Here is a 6,000-nt window from a genome sequence, read left to right as displayed (position 1 = left end):
ACTGATGTTTTTGAGATTTACTTACCACTTTGCAGCCTCTCTTTAAACATTCTCAGGACCTCCTTCTCCTCCCAGAGGTCGCTGGGGGTCTTAAACCTCTCCTCAGCGGCTGCTGTTGACGTCCAAACTGTGGGACTGGTGGAGGATGTGCTGGGGAGGGGCTCGTGGAACGTGGGGGAGCGCAGCACCGTGTTTTTTTTGTGACTTCATTTTATTCTGGAAGAAAGAAAAAAGAACAACAAACATCCTTAGTTGAATCAGAAATACAGGTAAGAGACAATCATCCCTGGCATTTTTACTCTGTGCTGTGTTTCCAATTCAACTACATATTGTATGTACTATTTGGGAAACATTGGATGTACTATTTATGGTTATACTGTAACTATTAGTTTTCTGTGCCTACACTGAAAAGTGACTTTGTGTCACTTTGCAGTATATTTTCATTAAAAAGTATGACTTTCTTCTTTCAAATGGATTGTTCTAATTGTTCATTTCATAACTATGCTATATTATTCTCACTTCAATATGACTGCTGGAGTGCAGTGTAGGACCACATACGGCAAAATGGAATTGAAATGCATTTTAAGTGCCATTCATATGTAGGACTACATGAGACATTTGGATTTGAGGACCTTTCAAGTCTGTTGCATTAACACAATCTAAAATGAAATGTAATATGACATTAACACATAATAAATACAGAAAAAAATAAAACCCACATGTCACACACACAGACACACACAATTAAACAGACAGACACACATGGACACACACACACTCACAGAGACACACACACACACACACACACACACACACACACACACATGAATTTAAATTCAATCCTAGCATGCAGTTATTTTCCACAAGAAAAATGGAATTAAATTTAAAGTATTGTTTGTTTGTTTTTTGGTCTTGTGGCAGCTGCATATCTTTTAATTTTGATATTTAAAATCAAAATCCGTTTACCTTGCAATGCTGAGAGTGAGCTCAATTTCCCCAGTGCAAGCAGGAAGCCACGACTGACACCTGTATTACAACCAATCAGAGCACAATATGCTAATGAGTTTCTTCCAGAGAGATTCCTCACTCATAAACACCACTAACCCTCCTGACACAGCCCTGAAACTTAACTCCAGCCCCAAAGTCTAACCCCGAAACACATCAGCTGGCTACCCCCGGTACTGCATTTGCCTGTGACAGACAGACGAAAGATCAGACAGCCGTGTAACTGATNAACAGCCCAAAATGAAGATGGGGACGTGGTCAGCCTAGCTGCTACGAAGATGAATTTGTTTCCGCACCAGGGACTTTCATTCTGTTTCTCTGTCTCCTCATGGCAAGGCTGGTATTTTTACTCTGCACACCCCTAGACAGACTTGTTGAAGTTTTAGGACTTCTTGAGGTCGAAAGGCTTCTTGCTTAATACAAGCCCACACACACACACACACATACACACACACCCTTTGATCCCTCATTCAACCCTCATCATCCTCTGACGTTTTCTGCTCAGAACAGCGCATATGCTGCGTGGGACAACTTATGCCACTTTTCTGTGTTTTGCCTAGACACTACACAGAACACACAGAGACGCATGCACACACACAGAGAGACAGACAGACAGACACACACACGCAGACACACCTGTCGCACAGACAGACACACACACACACACACATACAGACACACCCCTCACACAAAACGCGACCTAATGAGTCAGAGTATTGCTAGCTCAGTGGTCAAATGTGCGGAACAGCAAAATCTCAACATAAACAAAGCTGACGAATGCAGCCCAAAACGCACGTGGAGACGCAGTCAGCGCGGCTGCTGCGAAGAGACATTTCTGCTTCTCCCGTGCTTCGTGGCAGGCTGAAAAAAACAATTCCTTAAATCAACCTTAGACGTGCGGCCAATTGAGTCTCCCTTGAGAGACGCGAAGGGCAGCCGAAAGTGAGTGTACGGATGCGGTCGGCACTGGGCCGCCGCAAAGGGTATATCTCTGCACAACGCTAAGGAGTGTATTCCTGTTTCCGTCCACTCACGGCAGGCCTAATCTGCGCTTCTTCAAATCCTTTACAGATACGCCAGAATCTATGTGTTTTCTGCAAAAAAGTGTGAGGCTGACATAAGTCTGATGCTCATTCTACTGCACACACAGAGTGCACGCTTGCTGCTTCAGGTTGTTTGTTTTTTTTCCTCCCTTTTTTCACATGCTGGTCGCGCGCCGTCGACGGGACCCCACTTGTGGATTGAAGCTACTTTGACGACAGTCGGGAGGTGGCAAAATGTAACGGCAGGTATGCAGAAACGCACACACACACACACACACACACACACACAGACACGCACACATACACACACACAGACAGACACACTCTCAATAGTGTCATTTATCCCCTATTTACATTTTCTGGGAAGATCAGCATATGTGCTGAAGGACTCCAGAAACGTGTCTTGATCAGAAATATGTAAACAAAAAGTTACACGACAAATAGCTACCAATCGACTCCAAATGACCTGAAACGCACACTTCCTAAAAATATCCTGGAGGAACATTTTCCGGGAAAAACACTTGGTCAAATTTTCACAAAATCCTACAATTAAAGTCTATGGCGCGAACATTTTCGCTTATAACTCCAGAACGGTACGTCCTACACACTTGGAAACGGACTCCGTCTGACATAATTTGACCACCCCGAACACACAGAACTTGTCCCCGAGTCTCTACGGCCTTCCGTTCAGGAGATACAGACGTTTTGACTAAAAAACGTAACGTAGCTCGGAAACGAAAGGTCGTAGAGACAAGCGGGTGGTACCACGGGAAAGCCCATCATTGAAAATGGGGGGGTAGGTCAAAGTTTCATCGCTCTAGCACCTTCTGTTCTAAAGATACAGCACAAAAGGTAAACCATTTCCCATAATGCTTTGCGCTTGCAAATTTTGGGACAAAATTGCCCATATCTCAGCAATAAAACATTAAAAATGCAAAGTATTATACATTCCCGTGTTCGTCATCATGTCCTCTATCAGACTATGCTAAAAAAACATTATGGTTAAAATTTTGCACCGTCACAGAAGGGTATGTGCAAACAGAGTGGTATATATACAAAGTCGAAACCATTATAAAATGTTATGGAGTCCCTATTGGTACTCTTACTGCTGTCGGTACCCCTACCGACATCCGGATTCATAGCTTATCCTTTCCCTTTCCTCCACCCCTTCCATCCCCTCTTTTCCCTTTACCCTACCCACCTCCCACCTCTCCCTTCCTTTTCTGTCCCTAACCCACTCCATGACTTCTAACCCTAACCCTCTCTAACCCTCCACATGACCTGTAACCCTAATCTCAACCGTCACTGACCCCTGTCTGGGACTCTGACCTCAAATGTTGGTCAATGACCTTTGACCTAACCCTAAATCAGTGTTAACATTTGCTCTAAACTTTTTTAGTGTTGTTCTGATTACATGCTGTGACAGCAGAGGGCATTCTGATGTTACGAATGTAATTGTTGATATAATTGTAAATACAAGAACTGAGTGGCGATGGGGGGCCTCGAGGAGGGACAGCGGGGACCGGGGTGTTTTGATTGCTTTCTGTAGTGCGTGCATTCAGTTCCTCTTTTTTCTAAACCTATCCAGCCAGGACTCGGACGGCATCTGCCCCGGTTCCCCTGTTCCCTCCGAGGGGCCTCCCTTTCGCTTTTTCTTTCCAAATATTTAGGATAATCGCATCCATTTTGAAAAAGTATATACGCTGTTATTCTCAATGTTTTTTATGATAATATGTAACCTGCTCTTAAGACGTGCCATTGCACTCCACTCAATCAAAGTTTGAGGCCAAATAGGCACCATTTATCCAGTTGTCTAATATTAACACTGTCTTTGGATGCCCGACTCGGTCTTGTCTCAGTCTGGACGGAATGAACAATTGACCAACTTAGGAAAACTTAACATAGACTTATAACATGGACTTATGACAATTACTGGACAGGACTTACATTTACATATACATACACAACTCTACACTACACGTTGCTGCATTCTGCTGGAACTGGACTCCTGCAATGGACAGAACTCTCCCTCATATGAGGTATTTTTTGTTGCCATTTTCCACCTGCTCAGGGATTCTATGTGGACAATTTTTTGCACCAGCAGTACATTTTTCCCTCCACAAGGGGGCGCCATTGGTTTTCTAATCCTTACTCCCCTAAGGCCATTTAATATGCAAAGATGTTCATTGCATTTTGTTGTATTATTGTGATGGTTAGTGTATCATCCACAGGTTATGAAGTTTATATATGTTCAAGAAGTAAGCGTGGGAGCTTACACCCCCTGTATACATGCATCCACTTCCTATAGTTTTATTTTTCCCAAATTCTTTAACTATAATTTTCTTTGACTTATGACCCCATTAAAATTGGCAACTACTTTAAGTTATAAATTGGCAACTATTCAAAATCATTAAAAATCAAGAATAAAATCATTTGATACAAACATAAATATGAATAAATAAGGCAACATATTCAAACATTAAACAAACTACTACAAAGTGGATCATTATACTGAATGTATTGATGCAAGATGCTTTTCTTTTGACTTAAAAATGCCACATGCAGTGCACATTATGTGAATCTACAGACACAGGAGTAAGTTGACAGCACCCTCATCTCAAATGGCAGTCTCAGTGCTATGCAGATATCTCATCTGGATACAGTAGTCTGCAGAGATCACATCATTACACAACATCGTTATACAACATTCTGAATCAGAAAAACACTAACAATCCACTAGTTGAGCATTTTGTTAAACACAATTGGGATAACTTGAGAGCAACCAGTCTTGAAGCTGATTACAGATGGTCAATCCAGACAAGGAGGAAAGCTGAACGCACCTGGATCAGAAAATTGGACACTCTTGTACCAAGAGGCCTAAATGAAAAATAATTCAAAGATATAGACATTTTATCTTTCCTTCTTTGTCCTACCTCCCCACCTCTCCTCCTTTCCCCTTCCTCCATCCCCTTTTTTTTCCCTTACCCTACCCACCATTTACTTTCAGGGCTTGTCACTCCGGGGTTGACGCCACGCGACTTTTGGATTGAGGCCGCGAAGAGGATAGCGGGGAGCGTTTCTTGGCAGGTATGCAGAAAGGTGCAGACACACCGCTCCCACAAAACGCGACCTAATGAGTCACGGAAAACAGAGCAAATTGTTTTTTTTAAGATTATTAAACTGAACACTTTAAATGAATTAACCACTCGGGGCTGTTACATGAAATGAAGAAAAATACAAATTCCCTGAACTTCCAAATTGGTTAGCAAAGTTGCAACATTTAACAGAATTAATTACAATATTTCTTTTAACTTTGGAGTAACTTTTGGCATCTCATACTTTTTTTACTTTCTCAAACTAAACATTTCTCTGAAATGAAGAGACTACACATTTGCTCTTTTATGCTGAAAGAACAGGAAGCTTTATTGCGAAGGGGGACCCACTTCCTGCCTGCCTGTCTGCCTGCGTGGGCTCTTGACTCCCTCTTACATTTCCCGGTAACCATCAGCAAATGCGCTGATGGTTACCGGGAAATGTAAAGTGGTACCACTTGGAACCACTGGGGGTCTCTGATGTGCCTGCACACACACACAGACAGACAGACAGACAGACAGACAGAGACACACAGACACACACACACACACACAGAGACACACACATGCACACACAGACAGAGACACACACACACACACACACACACACACACAGAGACACACACATGCACACACATACAGAGACACACACACACACACAGAGACACACACATGCACACACAGACAGAGACACACACACACACACACACACAGAGACACACACAGACACACACACACAGACAGACAGACACACACACACACACACAACACACAGAGACACACACAGACACATGCACACACAGACACACACACACACAGAGACACACACATGCACACACAGACAGAGACACACACATACA

The sequence above is a fragment of the Sander lucioperca genome, chromosome 22 (genome assembly GCF_008315115.2).
Source record: "Sander lucioperca isolate FBNREF2018 chromosome 22, SLUC_FBN_1.2, whole genome shotgun sequence".
NCBI lineage: Eukaryota > Metazoa > Chordata > Actinopteri > Perciformes > Percidae > Sander > Sander lucioperca.
Note: the sequence above shows the minus strand (reverse complement) of the source record.